The sequence below is a fragment of the Microtus pennsylvanicus genome, chromosome 6 (assembly GCF_037038515.1).
Source record: "Microtus pennsylvanicus isolate mMicPen1 chromosome 6, mMicPen1.hap1, whole genome shotgun sequence".
Taxonomy (NCBI): Eukaryota; Metazoa; Chordata; class Mammalia; order Rodentia; family Cricetidae; genus Microtus; species Microtus pennsylvanicus.
The window spans coordinates 21,838,887-21,861,141 of NC_134584.1; the positions used below are offsets into that span (position 1 = coordinate 21,838,887).

At 33.5% G+C, this 22,255-nt stretch overlaps 1 protein-coding gene across 1 annotated transcript in view; it reads right to left on the minus strand.

Annotated features, from left to right (window-relative positions):
• The window catches only part of Cdh9 (cadherin 9), a 100,934-nt gene extending 79,498 nt beyond the window's left edge, over window positions 1–21,436 (minus strand). Inside the window, exon 1 of the mRNA XM_075975843.1 lies at window positions 20,932–21,436. The gene's annotated coding sequence lies outside the window, so the exon portion shown is untranslated. The remainder of the gene's footprint in view (window positions 1–20,931) is intronic.
• Window positions 21,437–22,255: the final 819 nt, after the last annotated feature.

Below are 22,255 nucleotides of genomic sequence, written 5' to 3' on the forward strand. Positions count from 1 at the left end.
AGCTAATACTCATAGCAATAGTGGAGAGGGAGCCCGAAATGGCCTCCCTCTGTAATCAAATTGCTGGAAACCCCGGCTATTATCATAGAGACTTTATCCAGTAATTGATGGAACCAGATACAGAGATCCACAACCAGGCACCAGGCTGAGCTCTGGGAATCCAATCAACGAGAGAGAGGAGGGAATATAGGAGCAAGGGAGGTCAAGATCATAATGGAGAAATCTACAGAGACAGCTGAACCAAGCTTGTGGAAACTCAGGAACTCTAAACTGAAAGCCATTGATTCTTCATGGGGCCAAACTAGGCCCTCAATATATGGAGACAATAGTGAAGCATAGACTATCTGAGGAACCCCTGGCATTCGGACCAGGATCTAACCCTAATACATAAACTAGTTTATTGTAGCCCGTAATCTAAGAACTATAATTATGCTGGGGGGGAGGGGCAGAAGGAATCTTTGTTCTACCTAACATAACGTGTCAGACTTTGTTGACTTCGCTTGGGAGCTCTTACTTTTTGGGAGGAGTGGATGATGGTTGGGCTGAACAGAGACAGAGGGTGATGGGGGGGGGGACCTTGAATTGAATGTAAAAGGAAATTTAAAAGTAAGACAAAAAAATTGGAACCCTTCCATTTCCAATTATAAATACTCAGATACCTAAAAATAATACCACTGAAATGGTATTCATGCTGTAATGAAATAATGCATTGCTAGTTTGGAGAGTGATCATATTATTTTAATAAGCTATTTCCTTTCATGTACATTTGCATGTGAGTATATGTGTTTGTTTACAATAAACTGTCTAAATAAGTAATATGAAAGCAACATATTCAATGCAGGATAGTAACAGCTGCATTGGGACTGCATATGATATATGTGTGTATTTATATACATACACACATATATAATTGAATATGTATACATATACATATATGTATATACAGGTATATATTTATAAAATGTATTTTAGATATAGATAATAAAATAAAGAGGTTTGTTTTCATAAGAAAGATTAATCAGTAATGCATTTTGCAGAGACTATACCAATTCAAACTAATTTCATAGATTATAAAAGTGTTGTCCCATACAAAAAACTTCTCTTGCTTCACTGTTTTAGTTTTATTTCTTTCTGACTTCAAACACCCCTGAGGATTTTTTTAATTAATAGGAATCTGTGAATCTAAAATATTTATATTACATATATAGTTATAATTAAAAATATTTTGAGTTATTAAAGTAGAAAAATGATGTCTTTTGTAATAGGGATAATGGACCAAAATTCTGAAAGGCTTAGTATGTTGACTTTGTGAATACTCAATGAGGAGCCATGGAACACAGTTATCATGGAGCTTTTCAACAATTTAAACATGTTATCTTTCACTTTGTATATACCGAACATAAATGGATTTTATTTAAAGGATATTTTAAAATCTATAATTAGAGCTACTAAAAAACCCAAAGATATTTTAAAAGAACTGCCATTATTTTGTTATAAGTTTTCTTTGATTTATAATGAGAGTGATTCCTCTGTTAGAGGGAATCTAAGTAGTGGGAACACAGCAAACCTAATCTAGAACCATGCCTCTCTGAAAGCCCTTACCTCTCTTGCTCCTTCAGTATCTTTCCTTGTGGGAAGCCACCTGACATGAACAGTGCGTATTTACACAAGCAACAGTTTATGCTGTTAAAGAAACTTCATTAGGCATTAGAGCCAAATGATGAAATACATGGAGATAAAATAAATGACAGTTTGAAATATTTTCCTGTTAGGAAGTTGTCTATTAGCAAATACAAATTCTAAAATATAAGCTGCAGAATCGTGAGTATTAATAAGGATTTCCAGGATTATTTCAGGGTGCTTCTCCATTGTAGTATTCTAAGCACATATTCAGCCAAGCACTTGACACAAAAGCATTTGCAAATGAGTCATAACCTTGTACAGCAATCTTTTTAGAGTATGCTTACTAAGCACACACAGTTAATGTGTTAACAGTGCTACCCAGAACACTCACTTGCCATTATCCTCTGATCTACTGGTAATAACATCAGTGCAAAACAATTTCTAGCTAATGATTTTGTCAGCGTAATCCAATAAGACTTCATCATCAACATCCTCATCACAGCTGAAGAAGGTAGGAGAAATGACTGAGTACATGAAACTGACTTCTAAAGAAAAAATTAGTGATATAACTTGCACTTTAACACTTCCACAGACTTTAATATGGGCAACAACAATGATTTTGAATTATAGGTTGTTTTTTTTTATTATAAGCCTCCTCAGAGATGAATACTTTGATGTTGCAAAACAACCACTACCACAAAAACTATCTGTAACAGAACACATATATCACTAAGTAACTCCTATGAATAAAGATTGCTTTCTAAAACAACTGTGAAAGATAGACTGAGGGATTTGGGCGATGAATTCATGGTTATTTTAATGAATTAACAATATTAATTGTTAGGATTTAAGAAAGTTAATATTCAAACAAATAGTTATCTCTTACTATAAATGTGATTGAGAGTTTACCCTATGCCTAGTAGGTAAATATCAAATTACTATTTTATGAAAATTTTAATATTGATCTATTATTCGTTCCCAGTATTAGTAGTAATAAGTGAAACAGAAGGAAATTAATTTGTGTTAAGCCTGGAGGGCCACTGAGAAATATGAACAGGCATCCTGTGAAAATGTAACAGGTAAAATTAAGAATTTTAGGAATATTTCTGGAAATTTTAAAGTAATAATTGATTGGGTCACTGGGTTCAGGTTCCATAAGTGTGAGAAAGGAAAACTAACCTGCAAAGTGTAGTCTTATACCTGTTATTATAAATGAGACCAGAGATATGAAGATGGATAATTTCAGAGATGAAACAGAAATCTGTGATGTATATACTCATGGGTTCTCTATCCTCACCCCTGGGACTTCACTTTGTAAGAATACTAGACTCCTTAGTCGTCTAAAGTTTTCAATTAATCATACACATTTTCTTTCACATTCAAAATAATGTGGCCTATAGCAATACTGACGAATATCTTGCATATCACCATAGAACCTTCATCTGGTGATGGATGGAGATAGAGACAGAGACCCACACTGGAGCACTGGACTGAGCTCCCAAGGTCCCAATGAGGAGCGGGAGGAGGGAGAAGATGAGCAAGGAAGTCAGGACCACGAGGGGTGCACCCACTCACTGAGGCAGTGGGGCTGATCTATTGGGAGCTCACCAAGGCCAGCTGGACTGTGACTGAAAAAGCATGGGATAAATCGGACTCTCTGAACAAGGCGAACAATGAGGGATGATGAGAAGCCAAGGACAATGGCACAAGGTTTAGATCCTACTTCATGTTCTGGATTTGTGGGAGCCTAGCCAGTTTAAATGTTCACCTTCCTAGACATGGACGGAGGGGGGAGGACCTTGGACTTTCCACAGGGCAGGGAACCCTGACTGCTCTTTGGACTGGAGAGGGAGAGGGAGAGGAGTGGGGGGAGGGGGAGAAGGGTGGGAGGAGGGGGAGGGAAATGAGAGGCTGGGAGGAGGGGGAAACTTTTTTTCCTTTTCTCAATAAAAAAAAAAAAAATGTGGCCTTTAACACATTTTACAACTACAATGAATCCTGCATGATTCAAAGCTGAGCATGTAATATTGACAGTCCCATTAAATACTATTAATACAATTTTGAAATTGGTCTAGTGCTTAAGTATGTAAGTCAGAAAAAATTGAACTGGGGACTTGTTTTTAATTTTTCCTTTCAATTTTTACTTTATTTTGAGATATAAGTAACCATTACAATTCAATCTAAAATAATTTATATCTTAAAATTATTTACCAAATAAAGGAAAGGCAAAAACTTCACCTGTGTGAAAAGGGCAATAAAATTTAGCCTTTCACACATACACAAGCATTTATGTTAATATATGTGTGCAAGAGTTTGCATATATAGAGATGAATATATGTTTGCAGATATATGGGCGAGTGTGTACATGTGAATGTATATATGTGCATGCATGTGAAGGCCTCAAGATGTCACAGGATGTGCTCCTGATCACATCCCCCCTGTATGATCAGAGCCTCCCCCTGAACCTAGAGCTCACCCTTACTAGTAGGCTGAGTAGCTAGCTTCTTCCAGGGATCTGTGCCTCTGCTTTCAGTGTACTGGATGACAGGTGGTCCTCCTGCCTACCAGCTGTCAGATTGTGAAAGTGTTCATGCAGCAGGCTTTTTCCCCACAGAGTCATCTCCAAGGCCCTGATTCATACTTTTGAAATTTAAAATAATAGCCAAATTTTATTTTTTTGATAATGATGCCCACAACTGCAATGATTTTTTCACAACCTATACTTATCGCCATTAAATATTAAACATTAACAATTTAGTGAGAATAGTTCAATTACAAAAAAATTATAAATGTTTAAAACAAAAATGATATTATGATCTTTTGGGAATTGCATGATATCATTGCTAGTATACCACTATATTGTGGTAGTTCTACAGGAGAAGAAAATTCACTTTTAAAGAATATATACAAGAACATATTTAAGAATTCATTTAGAGTTTTTGCATTTAAATATGCTATCTTCTATGTCATTACAGAAATAAGAATAGTTGGCATTTTAAAATGTGTATTCTACTAATGTATAGTATCTCACAACATAAATATATAACTTTCTTTATATTGAATTTTTTGGGATAAGTGGTAATTAATGAAGTATATATGAAAGCTCAGATACTTGATCTGAAGCAATAGTACTCACAAATACACATAAATTTATTTCAAAGAATAAATATTAAAATATATAAATCATGCATAGACAGCTGTAAAATAAAATGTTTTTTTTTATTTTACATAACATTCAGAAGAAAAAACTTAAGCCCAGTGTTTAGGCTGATTCAAGCTTCACTAAAACATTGTTTGTTAATTGTGATAATAGGAAACATTTCTTCTACTTTGTGTAATATGTGTAGAAAGAAAAGTGCAAGAAAGCATCTTCTATTGTCATAATGTATTTTGAGCCAACCAATAGAGGGGCTAAAGCAACCTAGCTGTTTAAATCCAGATGCTCAAATGTCTTCATAAGTGAATGAGTATTGTATTTACTTCACATTTAGAGACTCAAATACCCAATTATTATTCCTGAAATATTAATGGACAGTACTTAAATTAAGGTTCTAAAAATTTTTACTCCACTAGCAAGAAATGGCATCTCATGAAATAGTAATAATCACAATCTCATAAAATGTAAACAAATTACAAGCATTGGAAAGAATATGAAGTAAAATTATTCAGAAAACAAAGTCTTACGTAAGGGGTAAGAACATAATTTGTAAATTTAATCAATCACATTATTTCTGTACATTTACAAGAAGTAATGTCAGTGAGGTCATTTCTGTGATATGTGTGATTTTAAAAATGCAAAATTTTCCAAACATATAAAACATGGGATAAAAATAATTAATACACCATATAAGTAAAGAAAAATGAATTAAAAGGAGATCTTAACACGGGCGCTAAGATTTTCCCCCAGAGACTCAGTCAATATAAACTTAGAGAAAAAAAAGTCCACTTATAATAAAACTGAATTTTTAGTGCTTTGTTACAAAATGACATCATACAATTGAATTAATATAATTAGTGAATAGATTAATTTTCCTCTTTAGACCATCAGAAAGATATCTTTAATTCCAGGAGGAAATCTCAAGGACAGGAGATAATTTGCCTGTAAATAATTAATTTTCACATAAATAGTTCGTGGAGGCAAAATGTTTAATTGACTATCAGGTACTTCAATTGTTTTGTTTCCTGAAGATAATCTTGAAGAAGAAGGATATGGCTACTCTGAGATTTGGAGAAGCTTATCTTCCATATTCTTGTTTTCATGGAAACAAAATGCACAAGATAACAGGGGGTCAAGAACAACATCCTGTTATACCCTGTGAGTCTATTTCATTCACTCAGGACATAAACTTATGCAAAAACAAACAGTCAAATAAAAATAGGCCAATACTTTAAATAAGAGACTCCATGCAAATTTTTACAGTTATCAACTGTGGGATCATTACTTAATCACTGGAAACTAGAATTGATTAGTTTTAATTGTGTAAATATTAACATTTAACATTAAAATGAGTTTTGACATTTTAGGAAAAAATGAACATTTCATTTAATAAATTCATTGTATCATTAAATATCCTGATATTCTTATGTAAATTTGATTATATCACAGGAACAAGGAAAATTTTATAGCTCCAGAAACCTATAAAAAGCTCAATCAAATAAGTTTATCATGCACATTTAAGTGGTTATTATCAAAACACAATTTAAAATAAATGCTGAAAACTGTATCATTTTAAAATGAGTGATATTCGAATTTTTAAAAAGGTTAGAATAGATAAAAATTTGCTTATAGAATACTCAAGACAGTATGATACTTTCATTAAGAATAATTTAATAATTTTTTGATCATGTGTTACTGTAACCGAAATCCAAGTCATGTTGGTTTTCTATAAAGCAATGGTGGGAAACGTCGGCTGTCTAGGAGTCAGCAAATCGAAAGAGTGGACCTGGACTTCAGTGAATTACAATACGGAAACCTTCATCTCAGTAAGGCCTTTTCGGGGTTTGGTGTGCTCCTCTAGTACAGACTATCAGGGGTTTTCAAGCATTGTTGGAATCTATTTTTCTTGTTTAACATTTTTTCCCCTAGGAAACAGATGTTACGTTAAGAACTAATGGAATATTTAGGATACATTTTACAAACGTTGAAATGGATTTTAAACTATGCAATTCTTGAGGAATATTTATTCTTTGGGTCATTCTACAATGAAGAAATTAAACAATGGAGTGGGGATAGGAAGTGGCTTCTGCTCGGATTTTATTCTCTCACCTTCGACTCTCTTTAATAAGCTACCTTGGAGCTGTAGTACCCTCTGTTCAATTCAGGAACCGGTTAGTTAACAAACATTCAAACAAACAACAGGAAAGCTCTGAGCTAATCAGGCCCTCCTGTTACAAATGGAAGGGTGTTAGCCATCCTATTATCTCAGTAACGTTTCCAAAGAAAGTCTGTCTAATAGCAGTAGTGATTAAAATGGAAGGAATGTGTTCAATTGAATTATTCACGATTAATATTTTCCTGCATTGCATGCACATATAGTTATGAATTAAAATAATTCCATACGAATATACAGAGTCATATTGATACGGTATAATTAATCACATGATCTATTCTAAAGAAACTTTTATTCACTCTTGATGTTTTAGAATGAGGATCATTTCAAGCTATTTGTCATGGTTTTAAGATAAGGCAATTAAATTAAATGCCAGGTTTTTCTTGCTCTAATAATCCTGACTTATTGAATCATTCTTCCTGCTTAAAACTATTCTTCTAATAAAAAAAAATCTGGTGTTATAGGGCTGACTTCTTTTTTTTATTTTAAAATTGCATGTATCATTATGAAACTATAATGTGAACCTATTTTATTGAATCCAGAAAGTTATCTTTATGAGTCTTCAGTTATGTTTCACAATATAATAGGGGATGATGTTTTGTCTTTGAAAACAATTTTGTGCATAATTTTGTCAAATTTTCCAGTGTGCTGTCACGATTTCTCCCATTCTAAGCATCCGTTATTGATGCTGCAGTATTTAGTAGCCTGAATCATTTTAGAACACACACTATCCTAATAAACAAAGTCTAAGCATAAACTCAGTTATTTAGAGAAGGAATCACATTTAATTTTCTTCCTTCATTTAACAGTCTAGACCAGTGGTTCTCAACCTTCCTAACACTGAAACCCTTTAATACAGTTCCTCGTGTGGAGGCGATCCCTAACTACAACATTATTTACATTTATACTTCAAACTAACAGAAGATATCAAAAGGAAATGCTACAGAATAATTCCTTTGTACACTATGAAAATTTGTCACTGTGACTGGTTGAATAAAAAAGCTGACTGGCCAACAGACTATGTTAAGGAGGAGAGCCTGACTAGGAGAATACTGGGAGAAAGAAGGGCAAAGTCTTGAGTCACCAGCTAGAAGCAGTGGAAGCAGAAGATGAAATTGGTAATAAAGGCACCACCATGTGGCAGAGCATAAATAAGGGAAATGGATTAACTTAAAATATAAGAACTAATTAGTATTAAACCTCAGCTATTGATGAACATTTATAATCAACATTGGCTTTTCATTGTTATTTGGGAAGAGGCTGCTGAAACAGCAAAACTGCAAACAAGGAAAAGCTAGTGAAAAGTTTGAAAAGCCAAGTGGGGTAGAAAAAGGTAAACAATTAAGGAGAATATGTGTCAGAGGCTGTGAAAGGAGTGGACATTTTCAGAGCCTATTCTGTGAAGTAGGGAATAGCCGTGAATACATATCTCAATTTTCCTTATGGGAACGACAAGAAATATTAAACTGATATTCGAAGTGAAAATTGTATCTATTTGAAAGATAATTTTCAGGAAAAGACATTTGAGAGACTTCTAGAAAAAAAATCTGTCATTCCATTGTGCTTTGAAGAAAGTCACACCTTATCCAGAGTTCAACTTTGAGAGGACTAATCTTTTACCAACTTCTGTATTTTAGAGAAAGGCGAGTTTCCTGTATGTTAGTATTATACGTAAGGATCTGGATATAGACACAGATCCAGGCACACATATTAGTCCTTAGGTAATTGTCTCTCCTTCTCTTAGCTGAAATGAGCCTTTGATTAAAGGAAGAAATGGAAACCTAATTGTACAATTGTTAGTACATTCACATATTCTGCTATCTGTGGAATGACCATTTCTGAATGAAAAAATATTTAGTAAAAAAATCTAACATTCTATTCACAAAGGATGATCCTTTCAGGTGAGCCACTTATTTGAGGAAAGGATATTAAAAGTATTAATAAATCATGTCTATAAAATGGATAGTACACAGCCACACAGTCAGATTGAATAAGTATTAGGCACTAATCCTTCTTTATAAATTTAATTTGTAATATAATTTGAACACTTCATTTAAAAAAAATGTCAATATACAGTTTACAAAATTTAGAGATAACCATACTAGCAAATATATTTAAGTCAATTTTATTGAAGGTTATATGTGTATAACTATGATTTCATCTTTTGCTTAAAAGACCAGTAAAATATTCATTAAACAAACCCCCATTAATAGAAAACTTCTTACTTTCAGGTCAAGAATACAATTTATTTTAGTCAAAACAAAACTCAATGAACAAAAGGTTAAAATCATAAAAATGATGAAAAAAAGAGTAAATATTCTGACATTGAAGTTTATGATATGAAACATGGATATTTTCCACCATTAACTTCAATGGCTTTCTTAGCTCACCTGTATCACTTGTTTAAACAATTAACTTAATACACTGTAGTCTAAAATATTTTTAGTTTACAAGTTGCAGGAACTTACAAAACAAATACTACTGAAATTGAAAGCAAATGTTTTCATCATTTCAATTGTCATCCTAAGATATAATAAAATGTGAAAATGTTGAGATTAATAATATAAAAATCTCTCTTCAACAGAGTTTCAAGAACCATAGGTTTATTCCTAGCTATAAGTTATGGCTCTTCATTTTATTTGTGAATGTTCCAATATAGGTTATCCAGTTATTATTAAAACTTAATAAAGCATTCCTTATCACTATGTTGACAATATTGGATACCTTGTTCCTTCTTAGGATGTCCTAAAATGTGATTGTAATGTTTGAAATTTCACTCTGGAGTTTCATGGAACATCAAAATTTAAAAAACTATCTAAAATTCATCCTTGAAATATACAGCAAAATTTTCATACTTTGTCCTTTGACTCTGATATTCTTTGTGTCCTTACTACAAGAAAATAGTGCTTACCAGTATAAATTCTTGATTATTGTATTTTACAAATGAAATAACGTGTGGTCAGAATGGGAAATCACCTGTCAATAAAATGGAACAAAAGTTACAAGACCATTACGAGACTATCAGTAAGTTAAAATTGTTCTCCAATACTTTGTTACTACAGTAATGCATATTAGAAAACACAAACTAAGGAAATTAGAAGCACTATAAAATGTTTTCTAATTTGTTTATTTTTCTCAGATTATAACATAATCCTATGCCATTCTCTCCACTTGCTACTTCCCCCAAATCTTTCCATGTAACCTTCTTACTGTTTTTCAAATTCATGGTCCTTTCATTCATTATTGTTACATATGCATGTGTGTATGTGTCAAAAATATAAGGAACCATACTGGTAATTAATGACCTAAAACTACCTATGATAAATGTAATTTGGCATAAAAATACATGTATGTAGTTTAAACATAAATTTTCCATCTGAGCCAACAATTCTCCCTCCAAAGGCCAAAAACATCTATTAAAACCCAAAATGTCATAAGAAATGCTCTTTTCAGTCCTTGGTCAGAGTTGTCCAGGAGACTCCCCAAGGACCTGCTAGAAAAGATTTGAAAGCCTCCTCTCTGAGGGTTAATTTCAGGTGCCAAGCAAATAACCAAAATGAAAAACACAAACAAACAAATAAATAAAACAAACAACAACAACAACAAAAAAGTAGAAACCAACAGTCCTATCCAGCTAATAATACTCATGAAACACAACAAAGATTAACATGGCAAATAAACCTAAAAAGGCAGTATTAGCATCCATATCTTAGTTACAACCAACATCACTCTAATTGGACATAAGACCTGCTCAACAAGAGGGAAACTCTAATTATTTACACAGGATTATTGTAGTCATGGATTTTGGAGAACCTATGACCACGATTTTATTATATCAGCATAGCACTTAAATGCAGAATACAGAGTTGGGAAGTTCAGTTCCAGTGACTGCATCTACAATAAAACTCCCTCACCTATGACTTGGGATCACTGCAGAAGAGGGTACAGAAAGATTCTAAGAGCCGGAGAATCAGAGATTGTTCTGAGATTGATCTTTTGGGAATGTTAGAAGCTACACCCATTAACAGGACGGATTAAATGTGAGCTCATCAAGAATAACAACAGTAGACACGCTAATGTGAGTGGTGGAATGCTTTGGAGGCCTAAACCCTACACAAAGAGCTACAAGCAGCAGAGGAATGCCGAGTATGAGAGAAATGGCCTTCCTAAGAGAAGAACACACTAATTGGTTATCCAATATTAGCAGTCAACCTAGGAACATGCAGTCAAGTAACGTTATACAAACTGAGCAGACTTGGGATTGTTTTAAATATGCTGATAAATAAAACAATGGGAAAATGGCCTACAGATTTTAAAAACAGTAACGAAGGGTGAAACAGAAAACTTCTGGAGGGAGGAAGAATAAAGGGAAATGAATGCTATTATGTTAAAACCAGCAATTAAAAGAAAAATTGATAATAAGAATCACTATCCATAGGAGCACATAAAATGAGAGTCAAGTAATCAATGCATTTATTTTCAAAATAAGAAAGTGATCCAAGAATTAATAAGTACAGAAAAAAATATATAACAGGTTTTTTCTTTTAATTTGCAATAAGAAACGTCTACCTATAATAATTTTTATTATAACTCTTTTAATATTTGTGAATTATCATACAGTAGAGTATCAACAAAAGTTGAAATGCAGTTTTTAACAGATATTTAAATATTTTTTGTCTGTATTTCAGAATAAGATGACTTACTTCACTTTTAGGGGCAATAAGAGAATGAGAAAACGCTTTCATGAAAGCAAGAAAGAAAAACTGAACGACCTGACAGAATACTTTATCTGAGATATGAATACACCCTAATATAAGAATGTGCTTGATGACCTTACCTTAGCCAGTGCACCTAGCAACTCATCAGCAACCTAAGACCCCACCTGCAACGTGCCTCATTCATACCTTTCTCTGAACAATGTAGTAAGTTTCTCCTCCCACTAAGGGCCATTAATCTGGATAACAAATACCAACTATATAAGGACATTAACAATGAATTGTAGGTCTTGTCCCTTCCTACCCAGGTTTCGTACACATGCAACAGTGGAACCTGTATAGGACCAAACTAGGCCTTCTCAATGTGCGTGACACATTGTATGACTGGAGTGTTCTGTGGGGCCCAGGCAGTAGAACCAGGATTTTTCCATAGTGCTTGAACTGACTTTTTGAAGCCCATTCTCTTTGGAGGGATACCTTGCTCAGCCTAGATATAAGGGGGAAGGTCTTGGTCCTGCTCCAAAGTGATATGTAAGATTTTGTTGACTCCCCATGGGAAGCCTTACACTCATCCGATGAGTGGGTGGAGTGATGTGGGGGGATGTTGGGGGAAGTGGAAGGAGGGGAGGGAGTGGAAACTGGGGTTGGTATGTAAAATAAGAAAAGATTGTTTTTTTTTAAAACAGGAATTAATGAAGTGTGATTTTGACAAAGAACCAATAGAAGAACATGTTGAAAATTAATTTCTCCCAATCCATCTCCCCTAAGAGCATTAAGTTTATAAGGGTGACTTTAATTCCTTGATTTACTTTTTTTATATTTAGCTTTATAAGTTTTAGTCCACAGGTTGCTGTTTTTTGAATTAGACTTTTTGCCTGCACTTGTTCTTATCACTTGAAGTGGCAAACTTGTTCTGCAATCTCTTCTCATATCCTCTGGCTTTGGTAACTCACCTCCCTCCCAAGCCCTTTTCCAGTCAGGCAGTAAAAGCAAGGAAGGTGGAGAGAGCAAAGGCGTTTCTAAAATTGGTGATGGACCATATTGACAAAATCACATTAGTTCCCGGCATGTAATGAATTCTCATGTTGGAAATGGCACTTCCTGTTACCAATTGAATCATCTCCCAGAATGAAAGCCAAGTTAAAAAGCATAGATGCTTACCCTTAAATGCACTGTGTCTGTGTCTTTGAAGTAAAGGAAGTCAGGGGTGGGAATAATGATAATGGAAAGATACCACACAATTGATATGGAGAGAAAACATCTGTACCCATACACTTGGAGGAAAAAAAGCCCAAGCAATCAGAGGAGAAACTCAAAGAGCATTTCAAAGAACAGTATGCAACTCTGAACTTACTAATGTGTTACTGATATATCTTAATGGTGTGTGTGTGTGTGTGTGTGTGTGTTATGAAACAAATGTTAACACATATAAAATAAGCTGTAATTTTTACATGCTTTCTACACTATTTGTTTTAATTGCTTAAAAATAATTTTTGTAAAATTGATTTTCTTTTCCTCATAAAGTAAGTAAAGATCTTCTTTCCTACGAATTCTGCCTTAGGTAATCCTATTATTAAAAAAACAGTACAAAAACTTTTACATGGACAAAAGAAGTTTTAAGGTAAACAACAAAAAACTAAAATTTAATTACAATGACATCACAAATATTCCACACTTGTTGAAAGCAATCTATTCTATAGATATATGTACATAGAGAGATGACAGATAGATATAGATAAATAGATAGATAGATGATAGATAAATAGAAATATAGATGATAGCAATAGAAAGATAGAGACAGATGATAGATACATAGATCGATATAAATAGATAGGTGAATAGATGAATAGATGGGTAGATAGATGATAGAGATAGATGATTGACATAGACAAATAGCTGATAGATAAATATAAATAGATAGTAGATAGATACATAGGTAAATGATAGAGGACAGAAATAGTTAGATACATAGGTAGAGATGATAGATGTGTAGATAGATAGATGACAGATGATAGATATACAGATAGATAGATGATAGATAGATACATACATACATACATAATACATATATATGCACTTAGATATATAGTTAAAATTTCAACCTACCAGTATTATTTCTCAAAGTTAGTTTTCTAAGCTGTATATTAAGGTGCAATATGTTATTCATACACCATTAGGGAGAGCTGTCTCTCTGAAACTATTACCTGAAAATAATTTTAAACCTAGGATAGGATTTCCTCAAATTCTGTTTGACTATTTTATCTTTAATTTTTTTCTAATTTTTGAAAATGAATTTGTAGATCCAATGAAAGAACATCCAAAACATATATCTAAGACATATTTTTTTCCCTCCCTGAACCGTTCTGAGTAGAAAGAATGTAATGCTGGGCAATGAAGGCATTTTTCTAGATCCATGTGTAAAAAGAGCACGAAGGTGTCCATTCATGATGGAACATCTCAGATTGCTGCCTCACATTGGGCAGAAGTGTACGTGTCTGTGTCAGTCCCAGTTAAATTTGTAACTTTGCATCATTCTTATTTTGAGTCCACTATGGAAAGATACATCTTCATTGCTACTAATTACTTTTTCTCTGTAGCTCTCCATATTTATTCTTTAATATGAATGTATGTAAACTTGAAGTAGCTGTCTGACATGCAAAAAGTTCAAAAGAATAACATTATAATCAAGCTTTACCTTATTCTTCATCTCCTATAATCATAAGACTTTTCCAGTCTTGTAAATTTCTCATTTGAATAAAATTATATTACATAGCTGCTATAAGAAATCAGGTTCAACAGATACCGTAAAACCAGAACAGTGAATTTAAAATGTATAATTTATATTTATATGTCTAATCTTTAGATATAGGATAAATATAGACATAGGTATTACTGATAAAAATATTTTACCCTACAAATATATAAATGTATACATGTTACTCTGACACTCAAATGCAATTTTTCTTTAATGGTTGAAACTAACAAAACCCATGAATATTTATAAGCAACACTTCATTACAGGGATTCACTATGCATCTTCTATAGCTCATTACAAAGCAAACTGATGCTGATTTGAAAATATAATAACTCTTCATTGTCAAAAATTACAGCAAAGAGCTGACTTCTGAATAAAATAATGCAAGATAGATGAATACTCTTTTATAAATAATTATCTATATAAGTATGTTAGACAGTTATTTATTTATTTAATTCCTAAAATGGGGGCTTACTATCAGAAATATAAACTCAAATCTGGATATTTTGAACTGTCTTTGAACTGTTTTGAACTCTTGTGTAAGAAAAGCCAATAAGTTCAAAGCCTTATTTAAAAAGTCCTCCAGGGTTAGGGATGCATGTTAAAATAACACAAAACTTTTATTTTAAAACAAAAAGATAGAGAGACATATGAATAGAGAGACATAGATACAGGTGCAGAGGAGGACAAAAATGATTTAAATTTACCAATTTTGAAACAAATGATCAAGATTTGAAAGAGACAAAATTATCGTCTATCCCTTCAAATAGATATTTGTTTTCCAATACATGTTCATTCAATATACTTTTAAAAGAAGATAAGCTGTTACTGTCAAGAAATAATACCACTAAGATAATTATCCTTGGCAATTTTATTACTACTAGTGTATGCATGCTTACACAAAATAAAGCTTTTTCAATGTTTGTACAACATTTTCACTATAAAACTAATCTGTTCTTAAGAATATTATCAATTCCCTCTACTAATAAAAAAATCTCAAGTGTCTTTTGAGATGACCCTGAATTAAATAAAAATGTTAGATAATTAATTGGAAATCCACGGTGTAATATGAAGGCTTTGTACTGACAAATGTAAAATTATTAAGGTATTTTTGCTAAGTCTCTAATATTATATAAATAGGATTTCTGATTTCATTATAATCCATATTTTATGTAATAGCTTCCCCACCCACCATTTGTGTGGGCAAAGAGATTATATTTTGTTCAGTCCTCAAAACTGTGAAGATTAAGTGGAAACAATTATTTCTAGGCACAGCTTTTCAAAGAGCCTAATTCACCCTTTTCACTAAATTACCTAAAACTATGACAACTCACAGTTTAACTTTTTGAGAAATAAAAAACTCTTATGTTAGCTTTCTTATTTTACACGATATATTACCTATAAACACCAGATACAAAGTTAAGTTACCTTATATGTCATCATATAATAATTATTACAGATTAACTTTTATGTACTCATAAAAATAATTCTTTTATTTCTTTCAAACTTAGTAAACACATTGAGTTTGTACAAACATGCTCATATAACAGGTAGCAATATGTGCAAATCTATACTCTCCCATTAAAAACAGAGCTGTATATGTAGATGAGCATTTGAAGACACAAAGGTTTTACTTTATAATTTGAACTAGATGGCTTATCTCCCTTTTAAAATATGATTTGATGTCTTAAAGACTGTTATAATAAAACACATGAATGTGAATATTTGGTGACCCACTTCTGGAACTTACATGAAATTCTACCACATCCCGAATGTGGAGGATAGACACATGACTGACAATGGAGTCTAGAAAAAAATACCCCTTAAAGAATGATCCTAAATACTGCACTTCTACAAAAGCAGTATATATGGTCATTACTTTGTAAAATTGATGATTATTTTTTATTTGACAGCAGAAGAGGTGAAACACATGTTTGTCACAGTGTGTGTGTGTGTGTGTGTGTGTGTGTGTGTGTGTGTGTGTGTATCAGACAGGGCAAGTTGCATGAATAGCACCTTTACCTCCAATATATGGGTAATGAGTGCCAAGTTCCAGAAAGAACATGTACAGGCTGAAGTAGCTCCACATTTACATCAGACCAAGGAGTGAATTACTGGTGTTCATTTGCTGTGAGAACATTATGTAACATGCAATGGTTCTCTCTTTGCTTAGAACACCTTCCTAAGAACCTTGTTTTTTGGTTAATATGACTTTCTGAGGTATTGTCAAAAATGGGAAGAAAGGTTCCAACTGTATTAGAAGTTATAACAATCATATAGAGAACCTGTAGGGGCTTGACATTTTAATATAAATTCTGTGGGTCATAGTTCTTTCTTTAAGTGTAGCTAAAGACATATGAATCAAATAAGTGAATCAAATAACAGTGCTTAGTTACTTATATTTCCATTACAAGTTATACGTGTTTGAAGTAAAACAGAAAATAAGACAATATTAAGTCACCCATGCTTTTCATAAGTGTAGAACCAGTCCCTAAATTGTATGAGCAAGGATTTTTAACCATATTTATGGAATAGCTTCAAGCTTCAAGCTCTGTAACAAAAAGGACCAAGGAATTTCTGATTGAGACAAATAGAAGATACGAGAGCACTCATTCATGTATGACTGTTTTGTAAATTGCTGAGTTAATAAGATAGAGGTACAAACTGTGAATATTATTCAAGTATTGGGCACTTCTACTATTTCACATTGGCTGCTCTAAATGTGAAATAAAATAAAAATAAACACACCCATAACATCTCCCCCTCCCACTAAACAAAAGAACCATGAGACTTCCATTGTTGGTTCTCACCCAATACATAAATTTTCACAAAACAAGTACTTTAATCTTCTACACAATGTCCATGCATTATGTGTATGCAGCATAGGGAAATTTAATGGGGGGAAAAGACATGAAGTTGAGAATTGAGTAAGATGGGGAGAATATGGGGAGTGTTGGAGGATGGAAATGGAGGCAGAAATGAGTGAAGATACAATCATATTTCTTTATGTATATTCTGAAGAATAAACAAGATTATAGGAAGAATCCAGACTGTGACATTGCCACAGGCGTAGGCGTTTTATGGCAGTCCTCCTATAGAAAAGCTCCAGAGAATCAATGGAGTCCACCACTTTGCATTTGGATTGTGGCTAGCAGACCTGCTCTGTGAGTGCTAAATTTAGAGAGAAGCACATTAGCCTGTTAGAACTGCAATGGAAATGCTTACGAGTGAAAGGAGACTCCCCTCACTGCCCTTGCCATGCTTTAGTGATGAGCGTAATAGGGGTTCCGGGAAGAGAACTAAAGTAACTGTGAAAGTCAAATCTCTGTCAGGATGTTCAAAACCACAAAAGAGTTACTGCATTCCATTTGTTCTCTGTCTCTGATCTGTCGTCTATTACACATCTGCTTATCATACTTCTAGTAACACCCATCGAGATACCATTACCTGGTCCAGCAATATCTATCATGAATCTACTTATCTGTCATCAGTCAACTGCTACCTACCATCAACTTATCTACTTACCTATCTACATATCTATAGCTATCTAGCTTGCTAACCAAATTTTCATCATTAACCTTTTTTACGGATAGCTTACCAGCTTTTGTAGGTAATCAAACCCCTTTCTATATGTAAACCAATACTCATAAAGTTTTGTTTTCTCCTGGATACAACTAAAATATCTGCTCTATGTCTAAAGCTCTAAAGTTTTATATAAACTTCTACTGAGGCAGCACTGTTATTTGTAAGAAATTTGGGATGTATTTAAAAGAAGAAACACCTTTTCAACAAATTTGCACACACAGAGGAGAAACATTTTTAATCCTAAGCAATTATCTCATGTTCTACAATTAAGAATGGTCCTGTTTAGAAACATCAGGAAATTAAGAATTAAAAGCATAAACATCCAAAATATTCTACATCTTTTAAAAAAATCAGCATTTTTTCAAGTGCAGATTTAAATCTAGAATATACTTAAATGTGTGTTTGTGTGAACCAAAAAAGGATCAAACCAACAGCCAGTTACACTGAAGCATCTACTTGAAATCTAATAACGATCTAGGAATATTTCCAGAGAGAACAAGTCTCAGTCACCATTGCTGATGACACACTTGAATGTATTCTTCAAATTAACTTTGATTTCAACTTATTCTTTCTTCTTACAAGCACTAAACTGCCATGTTACTCATATAACTTGTATTATGTAACTTTTAGCATTATCTAAAACATAGAGGCTGACTTCTTTCATGCATCTAGAACCATTGAAGAAAGCAATATATGTCCCATAGGCTACCAGAGAAAAGGCTGATATACAGCAAAAAGCATCAGTGAATCTCTCTCACATGGTGCTCGAAAGCATGTTGTATTGAATAGGCTGTATATGTAAAAGAACAGAAGAAAATAAAATGCAAAGGTTAACCCACCCCATGAAAGGTGACATTCAGAAGAGGTTCTGATCCATTTTAAATTTATCAAGTCAAGCAAAGCTGCACACAATTTAGAAACATAATTTCTTATTAACTCGAGTTAGTATCTGGCTACACACAGCTATCACAATAGGTTTTTATTTTAATTATGCACATAAGCCTAGTAATGGTGATCCAGTTACATAAACCAGTTGAAATACTGTTCTGGGTACTTACATGGTGTGATATAAGAAAACAGCATTTCCTCCTCAGAAAATTTTGTCACCTTATAGAACTAATTCCTTATTAGTATTGCTAGTTCTCTTAACCTTGAAGTTTGGTTTATTACTTTCAAATTGGTATTACCATCTGCTTTTTCTAAATCATTACTTCATTCATTATTGCTGGCTGGAGTTTGCTTATCACTTATACCTTCAATCTTCTCACTTTTGAAAGTGTGTAATCATATGAGATACTGTTTTAGCATTTCGAATATTTTCTATTAAATACATATGATATTTTATGTACATGCAGAAAACTTCAGTTGATCTGGTGATAAATTTGATGACAAAATGTTGCTCATTTCTGTCCAGGTTCTTTCCTGACATGCGACGGAGCAGCCTGCTATTTGATCTTCCGTATCTTTCATAATATCTGCTGAAACTGGCCCTCGCTATTCTCATAGTTACACCTATTCCTTCCTCACCTGACACAGCACTGCCTAGGCAATAGATCACTTTGAGAATCTGAGACTATAAATCATCTTTTACCAAAGGCAGGAGAGTGTTTTAATCATATTAAGAACATGGAAGCTAGCTAATTCTTGTGACTTCATAGAAATCATGAAAAGAAGCCAAATGAAGATTCTCTCCTACTTCATAAAAGTTACCTCTTTTTCTTGATATCATAAAATTCATATATTTTTCAGACTACATGATTTGGGTGTATCATGAAAAATATGCTTAGAAACTTTTTGTGTTTATAACACAGCATAAGAAATGACAAGAAATCTCCAGAAAAATAACCAAGTTTTACAAATCTATAATTCATTACATTTTCATCAAAACATTCATCAGACAAATTATTATCAACTTATTTGATACAGTGTGTGCCTTTCGTTATACTATTTTAATGTATAACAATCTCTGAGTTCACTCAATCTATAGTGGCTAAATTTTACATCACTCTAGAGACATTATACACAACATTATAAAAAAAACAAGCTTATTTTTAATATCATGGTGCTTATAAGAAATTGCTTAATCTGAATTGTGATATTGATTCTGCAATGAAAGGCAAAACAAAAATCATTCTAGTAAGTCAATGCATTTTCTTATGATTTTAAACTCAAAAATGTCAGATGCTGCTCTTGGCAGACTTTCTCATTTTCATTAGGTTTCAACATTATTTTATGTTGTCCAATTACAGCCAACAGGTATGTATACATATATAGGATGTTTCTATTAGTGAGAACCATATGCATTTGCAGGAATGTCTGTTATCAGGCAAAAATTATTATATTAATCCTAATGCATGAAACCAATTGACAAGTGAGACATATTTCAGGTCTACTATCACATTTTTTTATAACTGTAAAAAGAAATTCACATTAAATTATGAAAGCTGGTGCCTTTACATTTTCCTAATTCTGACTCAAAGTAGTTAACAAAAGTTATGAGAAAACTAGAGAACCATTTCAGGTTCATAGACATGAAAGTATTAATGACCACATTAAAACAGAAACAAAAAGCAAACAAAACCAAATAAAAAGAAAATTCCAAGCCAGTACTGTGAATCAATATAGTTTGAACTTTGCTTTTATTTTTACAGTAATAATCCAGAAGCAAATTTAAGGACTATAAAAAATAGCTTGATGGGTATCAGGAATTTTAAAAAGTAAAATGAGAATAAAGCACTAAATGTTTTCATTTGAATATGTATTTTTTTAAATTATATAAACCGTATTACCTGCTGCCAAATATTGGAAGAGAGCAGAAGAGCCCAGATAAAATACTTGCGAGGAGAGAAGCAGTATCTATACTACATTCTAAGAAAGGAAAAACTGCTTTGCTTCTGTTTTCCGGCAAATAAATAACGCTTACCTTATTTAGCAATGGAACTGAGTTAGCCTCGCTCAGCAGGCGATTCAATTCTGCCCTGGCTTCTGTCTCATTCCTCCCCTTTTCATACTGTCTTCCCAGACGAATCTTCATGCGTCTCACTGTGCCTCTCTTTCAGCACCACTTTTAACTCAGACAGGCAGGAATCTGAAACCAAAGGAACTCTCTGATTGGCTTCCATTCCGCGTTTCTGATTAATAAGAAACGTCGCTCATATAAGAAGATATTGCAGCTGATGGCGCTGCAGGGCTCCAGGTTTGAGGATGGGCTGTGGCAGACCCCTCTGAGCAGAGCGATTTGCAAGTGAAAAAAAGTGGGAGGGCTGAGGGAGGATTTGTCAAAGACCCTCATAAGAGAACACAACCCAGTGTTTTTAGTCTCGGTTAATCAGCTCTGTTTAATCTGTTTGCAGTTGGGAAAGAAAGGTCACAGCATGTCTGTAACCCGTAAATCATCTGCCGAATATGTACATCACGTGGAGCTTACTGCTGTTCAAGAAGGATTCTGCGAGTACTCTTTGCACAATGCCCTGCTCCCTACTTCAAGGCAATGCCAAAATCCGGTCTGAGAAACGAAAGAGAAAGAATGTGGAATTTATTCAACGTTGATAATCATGAAATTTCATCAGACTCTTGAGCTTATTATATAAAATATGCTCTCAAAAATGGTAATTTTAAACTGCCTAATAATTGCCGTCTTGGCATGTTCTTTTTCTTTAAAAGGAACAATTTCACATCGTTTTGAAATTTCTAGAATACTCATTGTTTTACTTAATTACACAATTGAGAGTGTTTGTACTTACTGGGGAATGTTCAAAAAATAATTGAACCCTAGTCACCTCACAAAACTGCAGGAGCTATCTGTGGGAGTCCTTATCAGATATGTTGCCGGGCTCTGAGAGAAGGTAAGCCATCAGAGGAAACCTGTGTCTGAAGGGAAGTCCCTTTACTGCTGCTGGAAATGGCACAATGAGAACAATATTGACGAGTCGATAAATCCTTCTACAAAGAAGTTCTGGTAATAGTTGTATGAAGTGCGCAGTGGGAGCGTGTCTCCCTTTCTCACAGCTCGTTAAACCACAGTAAGTAAATAGCTTAAGTGCCAAAAAATATCAATACCGCATTTGATGCTTCACGGAGAAACAGATAACAGCAACAAAAACTTTCCACATTTTTCTTCCAATAGTGAAGCTCATCTCATCAGTAGAGTGTCGACAATGAAGCTGCCTTTCCATGACTTGTACCACATGAAAATGTATGTCTCAAAAACCAACACTAATTCTTGGAGAAGGGTAACTCTACAAGTC